Source organism: Triturus cristatus, chromosome 6, assembly GCF_964204655.1.
Source record: "Triturus cristatus chromosome 6, aTriCri1.1, whole genome shotgun sequence".
NCBI classification, from domain to species: Eukaryota; Metazoa; Chordata; class Amphibia; order Caudata; family Salamandridae; genus Triturus; species Triturus cristatus.
In genome coordinates, this window is record NC_140589.1 from 1,270,217,144 (window position 1) to 1,270,231,579 (window position 14,436).

A 14,436-nucleotide genomic window follows, 5' to 3' on the forward strand; every position below is an offset into this window, starting at 1 on the left:
CTCCATGAACTTAGTTTTACCCCTGGGCCATGTCCCGTCGGTAAATTGGATGGACATTCTCAGCTTGGCCATCAGATCTCACACTAGTATGTTAGCTGGGGATAATTCCCCCTACCTCTAACTCGAGAAGTTCCGTATAGGGGATTCATGTCAATGTGCCCGAGAACCCTTACACAACTGCAGTACTTCTTGATAAGAGGATTTTCCCTTCCCTCAGGCAGCACCTCATTGCCCCTGTGTCTCCTAGGAACCTGTAAGGTGAGTTGTTCACAAGTACCTTGACCATTTGAACTTCCACCGATCGGTCAAGGGTGGATGGTTGTGTGTGTGTCTTTTGGGATGCTGCTTCTGCTTCTGGCATGGGTTCGCTATTCGCCCCCTTGGACAGCTGGGCCAACCCTGCGGCTTCATTCTCACCCTCGGATCCTGGAGCACTAGGGCCCTGTTCCTTCCTAGTCCCACTAGTCATATTGTTATCCAGAACAGCTATGAATCTTCCTGTTACCTGAGAGTGTTCATTTAACCCAGTGGCAATGCACTGTCTTTGCACCGCTGGAGCTTGATGAGCCAAACGTGGTTGATGGAGGGTTGAGATTCGGGCAGCCCTAGAGCTGGAATTCGGTGGTGCCTGTGCCTGCTGCCCTGATAGCTTCTTATGACTAGACCTAACAGTTCGCTGCCTAGTAGGTGGCCTCTGGTTCCCACATCTGGCGGGTTGATGTATCCTAATGAGGGGTTAGCTGGCATTGGGGAGAGCTTCTCCATTCCTACATATGGCGGGGAGATGCTGATGCTTCGCTTATCAATTGTGGGATAAGATTATCAGTTTGGGCCTCCTCAAAAGATGGCCCAGAGCTCTAATAGGGCCTCTCTCCTGTCCTTCCTCTGTCCTGTATATTTAGTCCACTTGTGTGTCCTCAAATGTTCTTTTATGTTAGTGTCAAAGGTTCCCTTTTCTGGTTATGGAAATGCATGTGCCTTACTGTGTGCGTGCCATTTGTGGCAATACTTGTTAAGTGTTTTTGCCTGTGTGGGGAATCTGGTTTGCATGTGTTTTTCGTGATGATTCCATGATGATTTGGGTACTTATAAGGGACACATATGCCTTATGTGTCAGATGTTTTAGGGGAATTTTTAAGCTATACTTTGGTTGTGGGGAGATATTATACAAAGGGATTGTTAATTCTAACTACTACCTACTAGGAACTCAAATACTGGCTAAGGATGCATCAATATGTAGAGTTCCCAAACACAAAGAGAAATGCATATGAAGGGTCACAACCTGGAAGAAAGTGCAATTGTTAAGACGTCATGAAATAGGGCAAAAAAAACAGGAGACTTGACTGTGATATAAAAGAGGGATTTGTGAAAGAAAATGGCAACACCTTCATAGGGCACATCACGAAATCAAAAAACACAATACCTAAATGAAATACAGTTGCATTAAATTACTAGCATCAAAACATCAATGACACCACAACAACAAATACCTTGCATCAAGATACTGCAGAGGAAATTAACATCACGGGAGGTAAGGACGGAAGAGGCCTGCATAGCAGCAACCATACAAGACGGCTCCAAACGAGCTCCCACCACTCCCGCCCCTTCTCAGCTCCACACCCCAACACTTGCGCGGGTAAATCGGACATAATAAAGCCTGGCACTGCATGTGTCTGTACGGAAGGGCCTTAAAACAAGACTGCACTGTCACATCCGGCCTACAGTCGTCCGCCACTAAATCGGCACCATATCTATCCACTGACAGCCAGACTACGAAGCTGTGGGGGGGAACAGGCTCAGGCGCACCCCCAGCTGGAACCGGACAGGGCCAATAGATACTCCGGACTAATAGACAGCTGCCCATGCGGCCTAAACTACAGTGGGTGGCAGACTGAGATAGAGCGAGACCCTCTAACCACACTAACCTCCAAGATCACATATACCACGATTTAGAGGTACCGTAGTTCTCCCTGCTGACACCGCACTGCTTAACTTGAGACCCACGCAGTAATATGACGAAACCTAAAGGCACCGCGGCATCTGTCCAACTCAACAAAACGGACAAATACGCGGTCCCTCGCCAGCTTTCGGCCACGGATGGAACGAATGAAGAAGCTGCACCTGCAGAGGAACCATCCCTTGGATCAATCATGGTGGCGATACAAACAGTTGGCACCAACCTGGAGACGAAAATCGATAAAGTTACGATCAAGATGAACCTCATGAGAGCGGATAAGCGGAAAACTTCCGAGAGGCTCACGGCAACGGAAGGGAATGACGCGGAGCTCCAGACTGCGACACGTAAATTGGAGGAAAAGGTCAAACAATTAGTCCACCAACATCGAGAAATGGCACTGCACCTGGATGATCAAGAGGGACGAGTCCGTCACAACAACATACGGGTGGTGGGGGTACCTGAAGGGGCAGAGGGGCCCAGTGTAGACCTCTTCCTCGAAGATCTTATCCTACATCACCTAAAACAAAAGAGACTATCCCCACTATTCTCTATTGAAAGAGCACACAGAGCCCCGATCCCGAAGCCAAAGCCGGGAGCACCACCTCGCACTATTATAGCACGCATCTTGAATTTCCGAGACCGAGATGCGATCCTGCAAGCGGCGAGAGTTACTGGAGACCTTCCTTATAACAACGATCTGTTTTTTCCAGACTTCACCCTGAAGGTACAACGAGAAAGACGCTCCTTCGAAGGCATCAAATGGGCCCTTAGAGACAAGGGATTTAAGTATATGATGTTCTTCCCTGCCAAGCTGAAAGTCATCGACGGCAACAAATCCTGGTTCTTCACGATGCCTGCAGAAACACAACGCTGGCTGGAGGAGGGTCCACCCAAGTCCCAATACCGCAAGGAAGAACTGAATCGCGGGAATGCCGAATATCACCCCAGGGACTCTTCACAAAGGCACAGGCGTGGGCAGCATTCGCCATCGAGATCCAGAAGCTCCCGCTCCGCCAGTCCTGGTAGCGACGCTGCACGTGCTGGACGATGAAGGAATGTATGGCTACGATGGTCGGTAATCGTCTCCCTTATTGCTTATATGTGGGATGGGTGGGATGGGGGTGGGAGATTCCTGCTCATAAGACTTTATCAAATCCCTCTCGACCAGACAAAAGCTGTGCTGGTAGCATGATATTGAACATTAGAACTTTTAGAACTATATGTGTCCCTTAATGTACATTGGCGTTGCTGCGGGCCCGGGAGAAAGAGACTACAGGGCACCAACACCACACGACCTCACGTTTAATGGGTTTGATTTCGGGGATCATAAACACTCTGCTATTGGGGTGGTGGGCAGTTTTAAACCTACTAGGCAGGGATGCAGGGAGGGGGGTTGAGTTTTTCAGAGGAGCAGGGGGTGGGAGGGTATTGAACATAATTGAATGTATAGTGATCGATGCTACAACTACCCCCAATGAAAAGTGTTAATCTACATGTGAAGATATACAGACTAAGCAGGGGTGGTGGAATGCAGGCTTCGACTGCAAGAGACGCTTATTTGCGATATGGGAATGTGTTATTTGTTGATGTTTCATTAATTCTTGATCTGCGACTTTCGACATACAGTCACTATGATGCATGGTTCACACTGAACTTTACTGTTCGACATGCCACAAAGATCTGTATCCCCAATGTCTTCATCTGATCTCATGACACCAAAGTGCCAGCACTGTCGCTCCTCTCATGGAATGTCAACGGTTTGGGAGGCAAGATAAAACGGGGATTAGTGCTCCAATACTTAAAACGCATTTCCCTGGCGGTTACACTACTACAAGAGACACACCTGATGAGCTCCATGTGTAAGGCCCTTGACCGATGGGGGTTTCACTTAGTGGTCCAATCGGAATTCTCCACAGGGTCCCGGGGAGTGGGGATTCTAGTACAAAAGCGATTTCCCCTCATTATTCACCGTACCTTTAAGGATGACCAAGGCCAATTCGCGGTTATATCACTTCAATGGGAGGGTTGAATGTTTAATGTTATAACTGTTTACTTCCCGCCTGCTCTACACTCCCCCGCCTTTCAGGATTTGGGCAAATTCCTCCTAACACTACCAGACAGAGACCTAATAATGGGGGGATATTTTAATATGACTGTGACTGATGCATTGGACAACACGCCTAGCCGTCCGCAACATCGCGCCAGCTCCCCCTTGGCTGATTTCCTAGAGGCGCATGGCCTACTGGACATCTGGAGACTCCAAAACCTGACAGAGAGACAGGTCACATTCCACTCGGGAGCACATAATAGCCTTTCCTGCATAGACTATATACTCACGGCCACGGACGGTCTGGGAAGGATGGGGGTGAGCACGCACTTACCCAGAGGGATCTCTGATCACTCCCCGGTACGGACAGAAATCTGAGCGCACTGTGCAGTTCGGAGACGTGTTTATCAAATATATATCCAGGATTCCTTATGAATTCTAAGATCAGGAAAACTCTAATCAGGGAAACCTCGCAATACTTCCAAGGAAATAAGGAGTCAATTTCCTCCCCTCTGACGCTGTGGGAAGCTTACAAACCAGTCATAAGAGGTCAGGCTATCTCCCTTATAGAAGGGTATAAACGGGAAACAAGGAAAGAAATTGAAACGTTAGAATAGGAGGTACAGCATATAGAATCCCAACATGCAATGGCACCCACTGACGAAACTGCACATGCATTACGCGTGAAAACACAAGAATACAAAGAACACCTCTGGGCTGCCGCTCAGTCCCGACTGCAATCGGTCCAACATCGCATCTATGAGTCTGGAGACAAAGCAGGGAAACTTCTGGCCTGGCTGGACAAGAAAGAGCGTGCGCGTAGTTGGATAGCACAGATCAGAACCGACAATGGTGCACTCACGTCAGACCCACAAAACATTGTAGACACACTGGCACGACACTATGAGGAAGTATACACTTCCACAAACCCTACCACCGTACCAGAAGCGCTTGCGTTCCTTCACGATATCTATATGCCACGGCTCACACAGCAAGAAGCTGAGAGTCTAGAAGCCAACATCACGGTAGACAAACTCAAAATGGCCATTTCTAAAATACAATCGGGCAAAGCTACAGGTCCTAACGGAATCCCAATAGAATTGTATAAACACACAGTGGACAAGATAGCCCCATATTTGTTACAAATGTTCCAAACTAGTCGGGACATAGGGACGCTCCCTAGAGATCAACGGCTAGCGACTATTGTTGCCATCCATGAACCTGTCAAACCAGCGGAGAAATGCACATCATATTGCCCAATATCCTTAATTAATGCCGAAGGGAAAATCTTAGCCAAAACGCTGGCGCTCAGACACCCCCCCATCTCTATACCTTGATCCACCCGAATCAATCCGGTTTTATGCCTGGCAGAAATACGACCCTGAATCTTAGACGTCTTCATGGAGTGCTGGGTTGGAAACACACCATTCAGGAAGACGCCGCGTTCCTCTCATTGGACGCGTGGATGGCCTTAGATTCAGTAGAATGGGCCTTTTTATTTGTGGTCCTTCAACACCTGGGGTTCGGACCGAAGTTCTGTTCATGGGTACGTTTACTTTATACTGATCCGGTAGCACAGGTAGTCGCTAATGGTCACATATCGAGGGAGTTTACCCTAGGCAAAGTAACGAGACAGGGCTTCTCATTGTCGTCCATATTATTTGCATTGATTCTCGAACCACTAGCGGCATGGATTAGATGGGACCCCATGGTTCGCAGTCTAAAATGGAGGGAGGAATGGGAAGATCGTATTTTGCTATACACGGACGATGTATTATTATATATCGCCTCGCCTACGAGATCACTGAATGTGATACTTAATATCTGCGAGGTGTATGGCTCCGTATCCGGATATACTATCAATTGGGATAAGTCAGTGCTCTACATACTATATGGACTACCCCCACGTCTCCCGAGAGGCTACAAGGTCCAAATAGCCACGGACAGTTTTAAGTATCTTGGTATATACGTAACCTCAGACAGCGACACATTCCTCACACTCAATTTACAAGCCCCACTGCGACAATTGAAACATGATATTCGGCATTGGAAGGCGCTTCCACTCACCCTGCTTGGTAGAGCGGCTCTTTTTAAAATGATGGCCCTCCCTAGATTTTTATATGTCCTGCATAGCACCCCTTATCCAGTTCCTGACTCTTATTTTAAGGCTGTTAACTCGGAGGTGGCGGCTCTCCTATGGGACAATAAACCGGCAAGAGTGGCAACGGCTAAATTGGTGAGGAGCAGGTATGATGGCGGGATAGCCCTTCCTGATATCAAAGCATACTACTGGGCCTCACAACTTACGGTTATTAATCAATGGCTTCATGTGCCAGATATAGACCCAGCCTACCACCTTGATAGAATGACTTTAGGGAAAGGTGGTGTAAATAGAGCGCTCTATAACACTCAGAAAACCCGTAACCTTATAGGCCCAGCATCGCACACCATTTGCATATGGCACACAGTGAACAGACACTTGGGCTGGACTGACAAACTTACGAAACACACACCCTTGTGGGACACACGAAAACTTGGAATGCTAGGCAATAGTAAAAGGTTTCAAAAGTGGGATCTGATCGGCATATCCCAACTGGGGGATCTTTAGCATAATGGGAAAGTCGTCAGCTTCACTCACCTGCAAGAACAGTATTCAATGGCTCCAGGCGAAAGGTTCAGATATTTGCAGATTAGACATGCGATTGAAACAGCCCGCCCCACAACGGAGACGCTCCCGGAATCCTCCCCCTTAGAGGACCAATTATTCACCGACTATCTTCACAAAAGAGTGATCTCACTGACATATAAAAAAATCATTAACAACCGACCTGACCCACTTGCTCGACTTAGGGAACTTTGGCAGTCTGACGTTGGAGATATGGACGATCCTGACTGGCGCGATGCGATAGCCTCGCCCAAAGAAGTAGCAATCTCCTCCACACTATGACTGGTGCAGTTTAAAATATTACACAGGACCTATTACACATGGACAGTATTACACAAGATCGGAAGGGCCCCTGACCCAAGCTGTCTGTGCCTCTGTGGCGACATAGGTACCAACTATCACACCATACGGGAATGCCCCAAACTTGCGCCATACTGGGAAGAAGTGGTAGGAGCAATAACAGACGTCACTGAGAAACAGGTTCCACTTGAGTCCCAGTGTTGTATCCTTAATATATGGGGCCCGACAGATCTAACACACCCTGAACGTCTCTGGGCCACGACTGGCATGACAATAGCTAAGCGGAACATAGCGCAAAAATGGGGAGTGGGGACAGTACCAACAATAACGCAATGGAGTAGGGACATGGATATGGTCATGGTTGCAGAGAAGGCCACATTTACACATAGGAAATGCCCTCGCAAATGGGCTAAGGTGTGGGGAAGGTGGAACGTGTACAGAGGGAATATTTGCTCCCCCCCAGAAGATGATAGTGACTCGGGTGAAAACATATAAAGGTATGGACTTAACTGTGTATTAAGGCAGAAATGTGTAACAGCTGACTGTATAGAAATAACATTAAGACTGTAAAATACCGTATGCATATCTGTATTGTTGCATTATTTACTTTAATAAAAAGTTTATAAAAAAAAAATAACTTAGCCCGCTTCTAGCACATGCTATTCTGTGTCCAGGAGAAGCCCTGCACAGTGAACGGGACTAAGTGAGCCTGACAGTCTGTCAATCTTGGCTCCGGGACAAAGAAAAACAAAATAAATTCACAGAGAAAAGGAAAAACTCGAAGAACCACAGGCCTTTCTTGGCCAAACACAAGCTACACCTGATCTCCCAGATCGGATTCCTTCCTTAACGTCCAATGTGCACCCTGTTTCGCACCCAGAGGCTTAGCGTACCATCTGTGTCATGGCCAGTGGTCCAAGCGAACAACACCTCTCACTTTTTTCAGTCACCACCAGTGTTTAAGGGACCAATAGTGTTGAGAAAACCTTTTTAGACAAAATAATAAGATTGAAGTCCTATATCACACACAGAGCCCATGCGTACCTTCTGTGTCAAGTTCAGTGGTCCAAGAGATAACCCTGTATCACCCCCAGGGACAAGAGTACCATCTGTATCAATCCCAGCGGTCCAAGTGACTATCAACTTCACCCTTCCTAGCCTGTTGTCTATCAAAGCAATGTGACCTCTGCGGAATCTCTGCCGAGGCCGCCTTGCAACTACTCAGTTTCAGCACATAAAGTGTGTGTAATATACCAGATGTCTGTCCGTGATGTGACATTCAGATTACATTTTTGCACTTTTTCCAAGTTTGCTGTACTCCAAATGCTGGGGAATAAGGATCAGATCTGGTCTCTTACCCTTTTGATAGCAGCTTCAGGATGGATCTCCGCCCAGTGGATTCAGCAGAACTCTCAATCAATTGCGGTGTCTGCTCACCTTCCTTGCTGCGCAGATGTGAATCTGTTCAAGCGGGGTCCTTCTCCTTCTGCTGAAGTCGGGTCCAAGGTACTGTTCTCTCTTATCTGGCTAGTCCAAATGTTGCTCAAATATGAATTTACCTTAAAAAACAAAGACAAGAGGCAGTTAGCAAAATGGGAACAGTTAGTTTAATTAAACACTTTGGCTGGGAGTACAACCCACAGAAATGGGTGTGAAGACTGTCTCAAAGTGCAATTAATTTGTGCATGTTTATATAGGGTTTTGAGTACAATAAAAGTACATCCAGCTATCCTTTTTTGTTAAAGGAATGTGGGCCTTGTCTGTGGAGTCATAAATAAAGGGTCTTTGATAACAAATGCAGGTGGCTCGACCTTGCATGGACACAATGGGGCCCAGTGGGTAGTGTGTCCAGATGTACGGCATGAGGGACGTGTGATCACTGCCTGTACTGTGTGTGCCTTGTCTTGATGGGCTGGTTTTTCCTAACTACATGTGGCATCTAACTTTATGGTGTTTAGGAATGCACGCACTACTTTGGCCATGTGTCCCTTATTGGGGCCAATTTCCCTGGACCGTTGTGGTGTCATTGCGCTTATCTGGGGCTGGACCTCAACTTTCTGTTTGCATGTTTGTCTGCCGGCTACGTGCCACCCCACCTGTGACCTGTCAATCAGTTACCACGGGCCTGCGTTGCAGAGCCTCATTGATCACTTATTTTCGAGTCAGGGTTGATGGAGAGTTCATGGCAGGGGAATTTGACAATAGCAATGCGATTTCGTTCGTATATGCGTGTGAACCATCAAAAGCATTAGCATCGTTTTAAAAATATTAACAATTGCATTTTCATTATTAATGTATTGTGGGTTTTCAAGTCTGGAGACAGCTCTAGCACTACTTGCCATGAGAAGCATCACTCCATATAATTGTTCTGTCTGGAGAGTAACCCAATGAGGACAGTTGAAAGCAGTACCACACCAAATGGGTTTGCAGTTTGAGGCAGTGGATCCACATCCCTTCTTTGGAAAATGTGTATAAAAACTGGAAGTGAAACCATCCCACTTGGTACCAGTTTCAAGTTCTTCTTGACCAGGGAAGGGATTACTTACAGAGTACTCCAAGGACTGCTGTGTTATTAGGGCTGGTGTCTGCCTGACACTCAGTCTCCCAAAGGTGAAGGGACATTACCTGAAGTCTGCACTTTCAGGTGGAAGAACTGAGGATCGGCTGGAAGTACCCAGAAGCCTGTGTACTGAGATAGGCAAGGAGTCTGCCTGGTTTGCAGAAGAGACTGTCCAGGAGAAGAGAGGCCCAGCATGTCCCAGGAACTGAGTGACATTCAGGAAGAGCTAACTACCTAAGCATAAGCTAGGGGTTACCACACCTGCAGAAGGTCCCTTAGGTCTCTCACTACTAGATTCATGAGAACCTCTATAAGTATCTGCCTATCAGCACAGTCAAAGCTACAGCTGGCATGGTTACTGCATTGGCCTTATCTATGCTGCAAATGGATGTTGGCCCAGTCATGGCTACATCTGTCATGGTAACTGCGTCGCCCAAAAAGGGTTGCATCTACTGTCATTGGCCAGGTAGGATCAACCTGCTGTTTGAAGGAGCCACAGCAATTTGGTTCACACCTGCTTTTCAGGCACCATAGTCACTGTGCCACAGGTCTAAGCCGGGTGGTCTCTTAAAAAGAGATGTGTCCCTTGCCTAATTTATCTAGTGGCCCTAGGACTGCCTTCTCTCACTTTGGTCCTCACCTGCAGAAGTGTAGCAGGGCTACCAGGTCTGCTCTGGATGATTGAAGGGAAAGACTAATGCATACACGCTGTACCACCAGGGATAAGGACTGAATGAAGCAATGAATTGTGAGCTCTTGTGACTTGACGGGAGGAAACAAAGACTACACTTAATTCATGCCTTTACCTGACTACTTCAGGAGACCCTCTCTCAAGAAGTTACCTGGGTGGAAATAAGATCAAAAGGATCTTGGTGGGTGTTGCATCCTAAAGAAGAATCATACCTAGGGTCACTGCCCTTTGTACTAAGTTGGATTGTGTAGTATTGAGTACCGTAGCATGACTAAATGTACTTTCTTAGCACTGCGCTGGACATTAATGTCATTTATTCTGTTGATTGATTGTTGAGTGCTGAGCTTGAGCACCCCACACTACATTCCTGTGAAACTTGTGACAGCGTTCCCTCACTTCTCTTGGAGTCCAGTGCGGGAAGGGATTGTATTTAGCCCAGTATGCAGAGATATATTATGACAGATCTCTGAACATCGGTGACAAATATCGCCAACCTCATTGATGGTGGCCCAACAACCTCTGTTTGCCCTGTGGCCCTCCGTATAGTCTGGCAAGTACCTTTCAATTCTGTGTTTCTTAATGTAACATATTTACATTAAGATTGTTAGTCTCCTATGATACTCAAATGAACACTTGATACTTAATTAACTGATCCCAGACTATAAATGTTCTAGTTTGTCTATGGAGTCTTTGAACCTGTCCCTCACTGTCCTTTGTGCATCTCAGATCATGTGTAAAATGCAGCTGCATGCTGCCATAACAGGTCATTCATTCATATATATTCCTTTATTTCGGCTCAAAAGAAACCTTAAATGGCAACAACATACAATCATATGTGAATAAAAAACATACAATCAATTGCATATAGTTACATTTAAAAATAATAAAATCAATTTAAAAGTTTAAGAACAACCTTCAGCAATCTCTACTGTGGTATATAAAAATGTCAGGGCAATGCTCGAAGAAAAGAAGTGTGAATCACATTCTTCCAGTCTCGCATACAATACAAAAAACATATTTCACAGGTCACACTCAACACTATTTCACTGATACATGACAAACTAACTGTTACTTTATCAAATTATTTAGGAGTTGTTTCAAAGTCTAAAGTGGTATAGAAATGGTACAACATAATACAATTTAATAAAGTTCCAAAGGTTTCATTTTTTTCTTTAAATGTTTTACTTTTCTATCCCCGAATGAAGACAATCATACAGACTTGAAAAAACAAAGAGAGCAATCTCTCATACACATAAACGGTGTTAATAAGGACATTGGGGCATATCAACAACAACCGGCGATAATTATCTCTAAGCGCACTTAGCGCTAGGATAATTATCGCCGGCTAGCGTGAATTTTTATCGCTGAGATAGCGTGCTATTAGCAACGCTTATCTCAATAGCGATAAAAATTCTCACGCTAACAGGCTAACGTGAGATTATTGCTGGAAACCCAGCGATAATCTCACGTTACCTTGTTGATAGGGACAGGCAAACTTAACCATGATATCCTCCTTCCATAGGATATCATGGCTAAGTCAGAAAAATACCAGACGTAAAAAAGCAGCGTTAACCGCGGTAAGCGCTGCTTTTTTTGTCTCTAACAGGGTTAGCGACATTCTTGATAATAGGAGAAATGTCGCTTAGCGACATTTCTCCTATTATTTTACTCTGGAACGCCCCCTTTGCATCTCATTAGAGATGCAAGGGGAAGCATAGAGTAAAAGGGTGCTAACATGCAAATTTGCATGTTAGCACCCTGTTGTTGATAGGGCGCTAGTTTTATCTCTCCTTTTTTGGCTTTTAAAGCCAAAACAGCAGAGATAAAGCCCTTGTTGATATGCCCCATTGTTTGCTAGTCAGAGCAACCATAGTAAGCAGGACAAATGGAATATGGTTACATGAGTTCAAACACACTTACAAATCATAATCAATTATTTGTAGGTGTTATACAAACCAAAAAGATAGAAAAGAAAGGAATAACTAAATTTATCACACCACAACCATTCATCATAGATTAAGAAGGTACAAAATATTCTGTTTACAATTGCTCTTAAATGATTAGGTTTCTAAGACACTCTAAAGAAACAGAAGGCCTCAGAATGATGTCGGGCGGAAAGCCATCCGACCACTCGTCGGAGGCTTTCCGGTCAACCTCAGAGGTTTCCATCTGACTGCCATATTATGATACTGGCTGTCGGAGCAAAACTCACAGGGGAATTCTGCTCTGCTTCCGATGCCTCATGGAGCCCTTCGGAGTGGAGAGCGGAAAGGTAATCACCAAATGGCAGCAGAGCCAACCTCGGCTCCGCTGTCAGGATAACGATTTTGCTTTCCGCCTGCCCTTTCATGGCAGTCCAACCACCATGAAAAGCAGTCGGAAAGTGACTTTGGGGGCCCCTATCAGGACCCCTTCCCCCGTCCCTCCACCCTAGAGCTCGAGGAGCACCTGTGGTGCCCCATAAATATCCCTGCATCATGTGGCAGGCAATAGGAAATATGCATTTTAAGACCGCCGTGAAGGTGGTTGCATTCTAATTTGGGAAGCAGGACCACCGACTCCTTGTTGGGTGGTCCCATTTCCAACCCAATGACATTGAGACGCTAGTCTGACCGGCATCGTAATGGGTTCCAGAGTTGCAAATACATTTTCTCACTTTTAGTTGAAAGGATTTCTCAATATTTATAGCCAAGGAAGATGTAATAAGTAATTTTGAAACAAATAAAATTAATTGTTAATGAAGATCAAATGGATAAAAAGGGGTGAATAAGAAACCAGTAAGTTTAACTGATACACAAACTATGTTAGATGGAGAGAGTTTCATTTGTATTGGGTGCACTCAACCAAAAGATAATCTAATGTATTTCAGCAAGTAGGGAGGCAAATGGGACATTACACTATAAAGTACACCATGTCCTGTCTTTCAGCATTGCTAGAGCTGGAAAAAAACCTTCAACTGACATCAGTTTTAGGACCATACTATAAGAAAATATAGTACTACAATGTACAATATTAAAGGACCAGACAAGAATCTACAACATCATTATTTAACTGTGCAAGTGCTTCAAAAACTCCAAAAAGATCATTTGAATTATAGAGACCACTGGCATACTGGCATTGGAAAATTGAGTCAAAAATTAAAAATGAATATGTAGAAAGCCAATAAAAAAACATATGTTTCTGAAAGAGTTGTAATGTTTTCCACAGAAGATAAACGCAAAGAGTGGGGTGAAGTTGTTAGAAAAGAAATTAAAGTTTTCAATAAAAACATTGAGGAATTTAAAAGATTGTAAACAACCAGAAGCAGAAAATTTAGGAGACATAAATTAGACTATGATAGAAGTAGGGAATAGGCCTTTCCAATTTAAAAGATTGTAAACAACCAGAAGCAGAAAATTTAGGAGACATAAATTAGACTATGATAGAAGTAGGCCTTTCCAAAAACATCTATCAATCAAATATTCAGGGGTTTATAAAGCGGGGCTATCACCCGTAAGGGTCTCAACTTAGGCACTAGGTGTGCGTGGTGCTGCTGGTCAGACTGGGGGGAGTATCATTTTAAGCACCAGGCCTTGAGGTCATTTCTGAATTGGGTCAGTGATGCTTATTGCCTGAGGTGCAGGGGCAGGGAGTTCCATGTCTTGGTGGCGAGGTAGGAGAACGATCTTCCTCCAGTTCCGGTCTTGTGGATCCTGTGGATGGCAGCGAGTTGAGCGGATTGGAGTAGTCTGGTGGATACGTGGAATGTGCGGCGGTGGTTTAGGTATGCTGGTCCTTCGTTGTGTAAGGCTTTGTAGGCGTGAGTGATAAGCTTGAAAGGGACTCTTTTGTTGACTGATGATACATATTATTATATGTATCCCCATTGGGTAGCTTAAACAATTAAATTACTGCCCTCCTCAGAAGTAAAAACTCGTAGGGAATTTCAAACAATTTCATTAGCCAATATTAGCAAACTGATAAACACATCCAGAGGTAATGGCAAGATTGCCTTGAGATGAGAAGAAGCAGAAATATCAAATCAATTGCTTCAGAAAAAATATAGCACAAAAAAAGGAGTAAGCATCATGACAAAGGGAAAATATTGTATCCATGCTTCAAGGGGGATAGCTACAAACAGTACATTTACAAAACAGAGATTTACCATGATTTGAAATGGACAAACGTAACCAAGTCATTCCCTGAGCAAAGTTAGATGGGTACCTGGAAAAAGTAG